This window comes from Rhinopithecus bieti, unplaced genomic scaffold (assembly GCF_001698545.2).
Source record: "Rhinopithecus bieti isolate Rb0 unplaced genomic scaffold, ASM169854v2 scaffold_34886, whole genome shotgun sequence".
Classification (NCBI taxonomy): domain Eukaryota; kingdom Metazoa; phylum Chordata; class Mammalia; order Primates; family Cercopithecidae; genus Rhinopithecus; species Rhinopithecus bieti.
In genome coordinates this window covers 323,609-336,747 of record NW_016814758.1, presented here as the reverse complement: position 1 = coordinate 336,747, position 13,139 = coordinate 323,609, and the positions used below count along the sequence as shown (strand labels likewise).

The window sequence follows — 13,139 nt, the reverse complement described above, 5'->3', positions numbered from 1 at the left end:
TATTGTTCCTTTTTCCTTATTAAAGCTTTTTTCTTTTGCTATTTTGATACATTTATTTTTATAGATAAAAAGAACTCATCAAATATCATTGGATTGTCATTTCACATTAAAATTAGAGATTAATTTATGTCTTTATTCAAATCTTTTTATATACTGTAAAAAAGCTGTTTATTTTCCTTAACTCCAATATAATATTTGTCAAGTTCATTCCTAAGCATTATATTTCCATTATTGCAATTACAGATGAGATTTATTTCTTGTCATTACATTTTTCTGACTTGTTATTACAATGATAGGAAAATTACTGGGTTTTATGAATTTAGTATGTAATTAATTACTTAAGTCTACTAGATTTTATTTTCTTGCAAATGATTATGAATTTGCATCCTACTTTTGTATGATTATTTCTGATGCTATTTTATCTTCTTATTGCTTGCTTGAAAACTTTTAGATCGATAGTGACTAATGAATAAGCAAGTTTGTCTTAATTTTCAAATTTAAGGGGAATACCTCTTTAGCTTGTTTATTTAGTTGATTTTGGGGCCCCAGAATAATCATTCTATTCCTGAATTACTAAGGATATTTAAAATAAAATAAGGATATTTAAATAAAATATTTAAAGAAATGTTAAATTTTATCAAAATTATCTTCTAAGCTATCATGTTTCTAAGACTATCATGTAGTCCTTTATAAATAATTTTTTTGGATAAAAATAGTATTATTTTGAACTAATGTTAACTTTTCTAATACAGTTAAAACCGTCTATAAGTAATTCCATCAGCCAAATTCAGAGACTATTACCAAACCACTATTGGCTGTTTACTTTACATGTAAGTCAACACACACTTAAGTTGAAATTTTCATATCTGAAATGCCATATACAGTCTTACAACAAGACTAAAAAAAAATACAGTAAGGTTCAGAGAATGAAAGTAGATCTTCCTAGGTTAGGGGAATAGGGTCAATGGAATTGACCAGATAGAGAGCACAAAGTGATTGTAAGTTTCAGTTAGGGCACACATATTAGTGATGGTCATAAATATTCACAAGTTTTAAAAGTAGGAGGCCGACCGAATTTAGCAATGAAGACTTAGACAAATAGCTTCTGGGAAATGTCTATGAGCTGCAGAGCCTGACTTACAAAGCTAGGGGTTTAAGGACTCGTGCAGTCCCTACAGCAAGGTAAAACAAGTAGTGCTCCTTAACGGAAAATGAATGACTCAGAAAACTGATGTAGGACCAAAATATAAACCAGCTCAGAACCCTAACCCCACAAAAGCATGCCAGGTGAAGGAGTGAACATGTGGTTACTGAAGCCCTCAGAATCAGGTCACATTAGCACCTCTGGGGTCAAGTTGTGAGCCGGACAGTAGGGAAGAACTTGGAGATAAGCTCTAGGTCACCGCAGTTCATCTAAAAGAACAAATAATATTAAGGCCTCTCAGACTGGCAAGATATGGAGCCTCTTACTACATCTTGTCATCAGCCTATTTTCTCCTTGGAAATAAATCTGAACTTACATAGCCCAGTGGACCCAGTCAGAGGAACCCATAAGAGGTGGAGAATTGAGGCAGAAAGCTGACAGAAATCATTTAATGAGTTCTTGCTTTTCAAATTCACACTCAAACTGAAGGAGACATTAACATGTCTGTATTGAGCATTCTGGAACTGGTGCAGGCACAGGCTTCAGAAAACCTTTATCCTATTCATTGGCATGACACAGTGTGAAGAGGTAAATCCTACTTGTAATGCTTGGTGATTCTTTCATCTAACCTGTCATTAAAACTTAACTATTTCTATATATTTTGGTCACTTGTCCTTAAAGTATTAAAATGCTAAAAATGTGTGTATCTGAGCAATTAAAATATAAATCATGAAGAATAAGCCGTTCTTTAAGAAAAATCCATTATGAAAATTTGGGAAATACAGGGCAATATTGAAAATGCAAACAGAAATACGGGTGTACCTTATTTCAAATACAATAACTATCCACAATTATAATTTAAGTTTATTTCCCCCAATGTCCTAAAATCACAGTTATCTTACTATATCTAATATATGATACAATTTAAGAGTCATTATATATTCATGATTATTTGAAAACACACAAGTAAGTGAGCCAATAATTAAAAGCAATGTAGAGGCACTTTCTTGAAGAACTTGAAACAATATTAGAGTAAAGGACCCCTCTTGGCCCCATCCCATACACATCTCACTTCTTCCCTCTCCCATCCCATACCAACAGAAAGAAATCCACCAAGTGATTTTTACTGGGATCCATTAACAGACTTTTTAACAGGTGAGAGCAATTTCTCACTTTCTTTTCCCTTCCTGTCCCCTAATGCTCTTATCTCCAAATATGGCCTGAGAAATTGTTGGGATTGAAATCTAAGAAGGAGCTTCTTAAAAGAAAAAAACCTTTGTCATCTTATTTGATTTTAACCTCAATCCCGAATTCTTCACTCTCCTAGAGCAACTGAACTCAGTAATCAGATCCTAGTTTTAAATCAGAAGTATAGTTTAAGCCATTGATTTTATCCAATATCCTTTGAATAATTGGTTGGTACAAGAATTTCACCACCTGTTTACAGATAGTGGCCAGAAGTTAGAGCTGCCTGCTGATTGCTTTTTTCTATGTTATTGTGATTTTAAACTACATTTAATGTTCTATTTGAATGGGAGATTTTGCCACCTGGGGGAGCATTCCAAAAAATAGCATTGGCTGCTGTGTATATGAATGTCAGAGTCAGATTCATACTGCAAAGGGGTTGCAAAATTCGTGAGTGGCAAATGGCTCAGAGAATTCTGTGAAACCATCTTCCCTGGGAAGTCTAATCCTCTGTCAATGATACTTAAAAAGTAACTTCCATTCCTCCTCTGAGGAAATCATAAACTTCTCTCCTACGTTGTGGGCTGCAGCAGAGATATTAGAGAAATTTCTGAGAAAATATGCCTCCTTCATTTGTCTCATAAATGGACAAAAACATAGATTCCACCAGTCACACACAATAATGACATCATACTAAGGAGAGTCTTGCATCATGTTTTTTCATTAAATATGGAGTTCTCATTCATTTCTCTTAGTATTTTAAAAGCTCAAATTATATATTATTTTAAAACCACAATGATTATATGAATATAATTAATTTCATGATCATTGAAGCTTTAGCTACTAAATATTATGAATAGTGCTTCAAAAACACCCTTTTTTTTTTTTTTTTTTTGAGACAGAGTCTTGCTCTGTCGCCCAGGCTGGAGTGCAGTGGTGTGATCTCGGCTCATGACTGCCCGGCGTCCAAGCAATTCTCTTGTCTCAGACTCCTGAGTAGCTGGGATTACAGGTGCATGCCACCACGCCTAGCTAACTTTTGTATTTTCAGTAGAAATGGGGTTTCACCATATTGGTCAGGCTTGTCTCGAACTCCTGACCTCAGGTGATAACACCCACTTCGGCCTGCCAAAGTGCTGAGATTACAAAGACATTCTTATAAGTGTACTTTTGTTCACATCTCTTACTATCTCCTTAGTGAATGTTCCACAATATTAATTATTTAAACAGAATGTATGAATATTTTAAATTTATTAGTATATTTTAAGCATGTGCTTTCAGAAATAATTTATCAATTTTCGTTCTCATTAGTTGCATCGTAGAGTCTCATTCTTACTGCAGTCTGTGCAACACCATGGTCATTGTTTTTCAAACTTTGCCTGTTTGATGGACAGAAAAGCTAATTTTTGTTTAATTTGAATTTCGTTAATTACTTATAAGAAATGTCTTTATATGTTTCTCAGCTCTTTGTCACTATTGTATGAGTCATGATCTTTGTCCGTGTATCTGCTTGGTTTCTCTCCTTGACTTGTGTTTTTTACATAGTTCTAGTGTAAACCTTTGACATAGATTTTGATTGTTATTCATCACAGAAATGCAGAATGCTTTTGAAACTTTTAATACAGTTGCACCCTTTTTTGAGTTTGAAATGATGGTCCTTGCTTGATTTAAATAGTTTTTTCTTTGAATGCCTATGACCAAAATATCTCCCTGTGAAGCCAGCTTCTAGGCCCAGAAAAATGAAAGTTGCCTTGGGACAAAACAGGAAAACATGATTCATCACCATTCTAAACCATCAACCTTGAAAAGCCGTCTGAGATGATAATGTTATGAGAGGGCACAGAGAGTAAGCGGATCTTCATCCAGCAGAATGATGCCTCCTGGGACCAGAAAATTCCTCTCATTCTTCATTTTCCTTATTTGTTTTCTTCCTATACTTTAAACATTATAATGTAAAATATTTTCAACAGACCAAATATATGAGTAAGGATATCATGAACACTTATGAATATTCTGCTTAAGAAATAATGATCATCACAACGATGAAGGCCCTAGGTACCTCACACTGATCACATTCTTCTTAATGCCCTCCCAAACTAGAAAAAGTTACTGCCCTCAGAGTTTCTTATCCCTAAGAATTTCTTTATATTTAATTATATAGTTATATCATCCTAAACAATATGCAGAATGGTTTTAAAATTGTCAAGTATTCACATTTCAAATTTCATTAAGCAGGGGGCATATATTTTCCCCCATAATTATGTTTTGAAATTCACTCATGTTGATACCTATTTTAGTCTTTTATAGTATTACATTGTATAATGTTGATGGACATTTAGCTTGTGGTATATTCTTATTTTCTTTTCTGTTGTTCTTTTTTTTTTTTTGCTATTATAAACATAGCTGATAGGAATTTTTATATACAGTTGACCTGTGAACAATATGAGTTTGATCTGGTTTACTTATACATGGATTCTTTTCAATAAAGATGAAACTGAATGTGTCTGCCTTTTCTTCTACCTCCTCTACCTTGTCTGCCTCTGTCATCCCGTAGACAGCAAGACCAACCCCTCCTCTTCTTCCTCCTCAGCCTACTCAATGTGAAGAAAATGAAAATGAAGACCTTTATGATGATTCGCTTCCACTTAGTAAACAGTAAACATATTTTCTCTTTCTGATGATTTTCTTAATAACATTTTCCTTTCTCTAGCTTACTTTATTGTAAGGATACAGTATATAATATGAAATAAGTGTTAACCTATTTTTGCTATCGGTAAGGCTTCTGGTCAACAGTAGGCTATGAGTAGTTAAGTTTCTGAGGAGTTAAAAGTTATACAAGAATTTTTAACCAAATGGGAAGTGGCACCCCTGATCTTCATGTTGTTCAAGGATCAGCTGTATATTCTTGAGAACCTGTGAGAGAGTTTGTCTAGATCAGAATATGCCCATTTTTTAGTTGACTGGAATTTGCTTTTCAGAGTGGTTCTACACATTTAAATTTCCATTTTTCATCGTAATTTACTATTATCACACCTTTTTTGTTTTGTTTTTGTTTTGTTTTGGTTGTGATAATTGGTGTCTTATTATGGTTTTAATTAGTATTTCCATGATTACTATTGAGTTGACTTTCTTTTTGTATGTATATTGATCTTCATATTGCTTACTAACATATCTTGCTTAGTATTTACTGCGGTGTTTATTTTTTCTTATTGATTTGCAGGATTTTCTATTATAATCAGTATATTAATCTTTGTCACTTATATGCATGGCTACTGTCATCTCCCAGACCATGGCTAATCTGTTTCTTATTATGAAATATTTCATTTGCACAAAGAACATATATGATGAGTATATAAGGCTTGAAATATAGTAAAACAAAAATCCTTATGCCAAATACTTACATTATTACCTGGTGATGAAATATCACAACACCTCTGAAGGTCTCTGGATGTTCTTTTGTTTTTCCTGACTATGATAACCCCTCTTTTGAATTTCTAAAAACTCAGCTTTACTCAGATGTGATTATGTGCAATAAGTGCATACATTTTAAGTATATGGTTTGATATCTTTTGAGAAGTATATATGCCCATAATCAAGACAGAGAACACAGCTTGTTACCTCCAAAAAGTTCCCATGTGTTCTTTTGCAAGTAGTCCCTTTCCTAATCCCCAGCCTCAAACAACCAGTATCAGCTGTCAATATAGGTTAGTCTTGAGTGTTCTAGAATGTTATATAAATATAATCATACATTATACAAAAGTACTTGGTGTCTCTGGCTTGTTTTGTGCAATATAGTGCTTTGAGATTTATCATGTTGTTGTGTACATAGGTAGTTCTTTTTGGGTTCTGATTAGTATTCCACTGTATGCAACAGTTTGCATACCCACTCTTCTGTTGCTGGACAATTGAATTGTTTCATATTAATTTGGATCTTAAAATATTTATATACAAATATAGGCATATGCTTTATATGCACATATCATTTTATTTCTCTTGGGTAAGTACCCGGGGAGAAATTGTTGGGTTGTATGGTAAGTCCTATGTTTACCTTTAAAACATTCCCAATGCGTTAGTACTCATGTACATTCCCACCAGAAATGTAGGGATGTTTCAGATAATCCATATTCATTAGGTAGACTTAGTTCAAAGTTTTAATTTTAGCTACTATTATTTAAATAGACATTTCTTGAGGACTAATGATATTATGTACTTATTGGTCATTCATATATCTACTTGGAAATGTGTCTATTGACATATTTTGTCAATTTTTTCAAAGTATATTTATTTCTTCTTCTTTTCCCTTTTTTTTTTTTTTTTTTTTTTGAGATGGAATCTCACTCTGTCACCCAAGCTGGAGTACAGTGCCACGATCTCGGCTGACTACAACCTCTGCCCCCAGGGTTTGAGCGATTCTCCTGCCTCAGCCTCCTGAGTAGCTGGGATTGCAGGTGCCTGCCACTGCACCCAGCTAATTTTTGTATTTTTAGTAGAGATGGGGTTTCACCATCTTAACCAGGCTGGTCTTGAACACCTGACCTCGTGATCCACTCACCTCAACCTCCCAAAGTGCTGGGATTACAGGCGTGAGCCACCGCACCCAGTCTGTTTTCTTTCTATGATTGAGTTAAAAGTGTCCTTCATATAGTTGGGAGACAAGACCTCTCTCATACACATACAGGTGCAATACTTTTCCCAGTTAGTGGCTTGCTTTTGTATTTTAATGGTGTCATTAAAAAAAATCCATTTACAGTTCACAATGCAATGAGTTTTGACAGATACAAACACTAGTTAAACCGCCACCACAATACATACAAAATACTTCCATCCCTGCCTTCACTCCTGGCTGGTCACAGACAACTGATGATCTGCCTTCTGTCAAAATAGGTTAGTTTGCATTTTCTAGGTTTTTCAATTTATAAATTGAAACATAAAGTTTTTATTTTTGACTTCTTTTACTCAGCATAATGATTCATTCATGGAGATCCATCTATGCGGTTGCATGTTTTAGTAGTATCCTAATTTTATTGCAAAATAGTATTACATTGGGTAGATATGCTACATTGTGTTTTTCCATTCTCTTAGTGATGGGAATTTGGATTATATCTGGTTTTTGCTTATTGTGAATAAAACCTCTATGGACATTCATGTACAATGCTTTGTGCAGGCATCTATTTTCATTCCTCTTGGGTAAATATCTGGTAATGAAATGTCTGGTTCATACGGTAGGTTATGTTTAACTTAATCAGGAACTGCCTAATGATTTCCTCATAGTTGTATCATTTTATGCCCCTACCAGCAATGTATGAGAATTTCAGTTGCTTTATATCTCATCAGCATTTGGCATCATCAGCTTTTTTAATTTTAGCATGGTAATGTGTATGCAGTGACATCGTATTATGGTTTTAATTTGCTTTCCCCTGATGACTAATGCTGCTAAGCAGCTTTTCATATGCTTATTTGCCATCCTTAAAACTTCTTTGGTGATGTGTCAATTCAAGATTTTACCCATTTTGCATTGTTTGTGTTCTCATTTAGGATTTGTAAAAAATTTTGTTCCAGTTTTTTTTTTTTTTTTTTTTTTTTTTTTTTTTTTTTTTTTTTTTTTTTATCAGATATGTGTTGTGCCAATATTTTCTTCCACTCTGTGGCTTACCTTCTCATTGTCCCAGTGGTGGTATTCAAAGGAAAAATGATTTTAATGTAATGAAGTCCAACTTATCAACATTTTCTTTTATGGTTTATATTGTTGCTGTTGTATCCAAACTATAAATATTTCCATATTTATTTCTAAGAGTTTTATAGTTTTAACTTTTGTATTTAGTCCCATGTTCCATTTTGAGTTCACTTTTGTATGCAATGTGAATTGTCAAAGTTTATCTTTTTTTCATATGGATATCAATCTTTTTTTTTTTTTTTTGAGACAGAGTTTCCCTCTTTTGCCCAGGCAGGAGTGAACTGGCAGGATCCTGGCTCACTACAACCTCTGTCCCCCGGTTTCAAGCCATTCTCCTGTCTCAGACTCCCAAGTATCTGGGATTATAGGCAACCACCACCACACCCAGCTAATTTTTGTATTTTTAGTAGAGAAGGGGTTTCACCATGTTGGCCAGGCTCGTCTCGAAACCCTGACCTCAGTTGATCCACCCGCTTTGGCCTCCCAAAGTGCTAGGATTACAGGCGTGAGCCACCGCACCTGGCCAAGATATCAATTGTTAGAGTACCATCTGTAAAGAATCAAATAAAAAAACGTTTATTTATTCTATTGTCTAGGTAAAATTTATAAAAACAATTGATATGTGGGTATCTATTTCTGGACTCCTAGCTTGTTATAACTATATACATATATATTTACACACACATATACACACACACTACCGTACTTTCTTGACTACTTTATAATACATTTTGAAATCAGATAGTCTTTCAACTTATTTCTTTTTCAAACTTGTTGTAGTCGTTATATAGCCTTTTCATGTCATATACATCTTAGAATTAGCTTATCCATTTCTACGAAAATGATAGTAATAATAACAATAGCAAAAAGAAGAACGAGGAGGAGGAAAAAGGGGAGGAAGATGTAGAGGAGTAGTACATCTGCTGCGGTTGAGACTGGGCTTGTGTCGAATCTATAGATCAGTTTGAGAGAACAGATACCTTAATAATATTGAATGTTCAACAGATGAACATTGTACATCTCTTCATTTATTTGTGTTTAATTTATTTTATTAATGCTTGGTAATTTGCAGTGTCCAAATCTTGTACCTATTTTGTTAAATTTATATTGAAGTGTTTTCTGTTTTGTTGACCTCATTGTCAACGGTGTTGCTGCATTAAATTTACAATTGTTATTGCTAGTATATAAAAAGACAATTGATTTTGTATATTGTTTTGCATACATAAGTGTATCTAATAGTTTTAAAACTTCTAAAACCTTTTAGGTAGATGTTTTAGAATTTTCAGTATTCATGATTTATCAACTACAAATAAGACAGTTTATTTCCAAATTGTATGCCTTTTATTTCTTTGCTTGACTTACTGCACTGGTCAAGTCCTCCTTTTACATTATTAAACAAAAGTGGTGAAATTTGGTTGTTTGTAAACAGTTTTATCAGGTTGAGAAAGTTTCCTTTCCATTTCTTTTACTATTTTGTTAATAGTTTCTTTCTTAATAGGTGTTGGAATTTATCAATTTTTTTCTCTGCATCCAATGATATAATCATGTTTCCTCTCCTTTATTCATAACTATGGTACCACACATTCCTGACAATGATAATCACTCTTAATTTTTTCAGATTCTTGGACCACCATATATTTTACCATACATTATGTGTGTGTGTGTGTGTGTGTATATATATATATATATTTTTTTTTTTTTTTTTTTTTTTTTGAGAGGGAGGTCTCGCTCTGTCGCCCTGGCTGAGCATGCAGTGGGCTGGATCTCAGCTCACTGCAGCTCCGCCTCCCGGGTTTACCGCCATTCTCCTGCCTCAGCCTCCGAGTAAGCTGGGACTGCAGGCGCCCGCCACCTCGCCCGGCTAGTGTTTTGTATTTTTTAGTAGAGACGGGGTTTCACAGTGTTAGCCAGGATGGTCTCGATCTCCTGACCTCGTGATCCACCCGCCTCGGCCTCCCAAAGTGCTGGGATTACAGGCTTGAGCCACCGCGCCCGGCCACATTATGTATATTTTAATAAGAAATATATTACAAATATTTATATGTTTCTGGCCTTATGTTGCTGGTATCCTACTATATATATCCTATTAAAATTTGTTTTTCCCACTCAATAATGTTTTTAAAATCCATCTGTAATAATATGTGACACTATGGTTTATTTTCACCGATCTGTACCATTTACTTATGTGAACATTACAGATTAAAATCATCCAATTTCCTGTCAAAGCATATTTGGTTTGCTTTCCACTTTTTTGCCGTTACAAACTTTTTCAAGATGAACCTTCTTCTGCATGTCTCCCAGTGAGTATGTTAGTTTCCTGATTGTACATTCCTGGGGGTGGGGATTGCTAGGTGAACTACCCTGCATGTGACTACCCTGGGACTAGACAAAGAGAAAGTAAACCTGCAGGCCAACAACAAAAAAACAACCTACCCTTCAGCTTTGCAAGACAATGCCAACTTCTTTTCCAAACTGGTTGCAGCAAATCACATTTACACAAATGAATACGCTTACTGGTTGTTCCGTATGCATACAATTCACTACTTACCATCTGCCAGTAGATGTTGATCTCAGTTTGGTGGATCCCTTTGTGGTTTTGTTGGTAAATATACACCAAGGTTTCATTGGTAAATGTCTTGCCTGCTGTTGATTCTTGTTTCTATTCTTTAAAATACCTATTCATATCATTTTGAGGTACATTGCAATGATATTACATTTTATAGATTTGAGAAGTACATTTTTATAATTGTGTGGAGACCTATTAAAAAACAATTTACTTTTACTTTTCTTAATGCTATTACATAAGGATTTATCACTTTCTCTTTGTATTTCTGTTGTCAGATTTATCTCAAAGTTATTCAGTTCTTAATATTTTGGCAATGCAAATAGTATGTTCGAGTTATACTTTGTAACTGTGTATTGCTAGTGTATAAGAACTCACTTTATTTCAAATTTTGGTCTTATGTTTAGAAACCAAGTGATACATTTTGATGATTAATTTTAGTAGTTTGATTATGGATTCCCATGCTTCTTTTACTTGAATATTAATATCATCCCAGAATTGACAGGGTATTTTTTTGTCCCATTTATTACAAGTATTTATTCATTTTATTTTTCTTACTTTAATGGCTAGGACTTTGAATAAAATATTGAGTGAAAATGGTGATTGCCAATATACTCATTCATCTCTGATTTCCTTCCCCCTCCCTTTTATTTTTAAGAGTCAGAGTCTTGCTCTATTGCCCACGCTGGAGTGCAATGGTGTGAGCATGCTAACTACAGCTTTGATCCTCCTGCCTCAAATGATCCTCCTGCTTCAGCCTATCAAGTAGCTGGGACTACAGGTGTTTGCCACCAAGTCTAGCTAGCTTTTTATTTCTTACAGAGATAAGGTTTCACTATGTTGCCTGGGCAGGTCTCCAGCTTTGGACCCCAAGTTATCCTCTTAACTTAGCCTCCCAAAGTGCTGGGATTACAGGCATGAGCCACCACACCCAGCCCTCATTTATGATTTTAAAATCAGTGCTTGTAAGCTTTTACTGTAAAGTCTGATGGATTTTTCGTAGATCATCTTTATTAGGTTAGTAGAGTTTCCTTCTAGTCTGTGTATAAGGGTTTTATTATTATTATTAAATAATTGCTAAATTTTTTCAACTGCTTTTTTCCCCTTCTCTTTAAGAGATAATAAGGATTCCCCTTTTTAATCTGCTAAGATGGGAAATGATTAAAATGTTTTCTAAAATTAGGCCAACAATAAATTTGTTTATTAATTGCCCACTTCGTGCTGGGTGTTCTGCTAGCATCTGAGAAGTATATAGCAATGATTAAAGTAAGAATGGTGATAAAGTTTTTATTATATTTTTTAAAACTAAGCAAATAAATAATATGACATATGACAATGTTTTGAATAAAAATGGAACAAGATAGAGATTGGTAGCTACTATTTTAAAGAATATGTTTAAGAATGTTCTATCTGATCAAAATGACATTTAGGCAGGCATCAGAAGGAAGTGAGAAAATGAGCTATCTGGACACATGCAGGAAGCACTCTCCAGGCAATGGAATTGGCAAGTGCAAAGGCCCTGTGACAAAAATAAGTTGGTCAGAATGGTGAAGGGATGGCAAGTAACAGTGTAAGTGGGGTTCTATAAAGTCAAAAACACAGCAGCATGTCTGACCAGACAGGTTCTAAATAATCAGATGCTTCATTCCAGGGTCTTGGGGGCCATGGCTAGAACTTTGGAGTTTTATTCTGAAACAGATAAAACTCTGGAGAGCATGACTCATTTTTAAATAGGATCCTCTGGCTTATTTGTGGAAGACAGAGTATAAGAGAGCAAAATTAGAAGCAAACTAATGGTTAGAGGGCTCTTGTGTAACTCCAGATGAGAGAGGATAGGGGCTTGGTCAAGTAAGAAAAGTTTGGGGCCGGGAACCATGGCTCATGCCTGTAATCCCAGCACTTTGGGAGGCCGAGGCAGGTGGCTCACCTGAGGTCAGGAGTTCAAGACCAGCCTGACCAACAAGGTGAAACCCTGTCTCTACTAAAAATACAAAAATTAGCCAGGCGTGGTTGCAGGTGCCTGTAGTCCCAGCTACCTGGAAGGGAGGCTAAGATAGGAGAACTGCTTGAACCCGGGGGGCAGAGGTTGCAGTGAGCCAAGATCATGCCACTGCACTCCAGCCTGGGCAACGGAGCGAGATTCCATCTCAAAAAAAAAAGGTTTGGATTCTGGACAAATGGAGAATATCCATACTGACAACAAATACTTTTATAGCACTCACTATCTGCCAGGCACTCTTCTAAGAGTTTTATAAATATGTACCCATTTTACAGCTTCAACAGGTAGATACTATTATTACCACCATTTTATATGGAGAAACTGAGGTACAGAGAGGTAAAATACCTGCACATGTTTGAAGAGTCTCAGGGAGTTAGATTGGAGGCCAGGAACATCAAACAAGGTCTACCTCTGAAGGTGGTTCAAGGTCACCAGGAGCAAGGACAGGGAGGGAGAGTCCTTGGCATATGGAAACTCAGAAGCGGGAGGTTTACAGGCTGTCTGGGGCCTCACTTTAGAATGGCATGAATGCTTTACCTGGCTATGATTCTAGGGTGTGTTTCTTAGGATAGAA

General features: G+C 35.2%; 1 long non-coding RNA gene across 1 annotated transcript in view; it reads right to left on the bottom strand.

Moving 5' to 3' along the window:
* Positions 1-10,636, bottom strand: part of LOC108515224 (uncharacterized) — a 46,630-nt gene extending 35,994 nt beyond the window's left edge. Inside the window, exon 1 of the long non-coding RNA XR_001881461.1 lies at positions 10,552-10,636. This is a non-coding gene — a long non-coding RNA (uncharacterized LOC108515224). The remainder of the gene's footprint in view (positions 1-10,551) is intronic.
* Between the last annotated feature and the right edge of the window lie 2,503 nt (positions 10,637-13,139).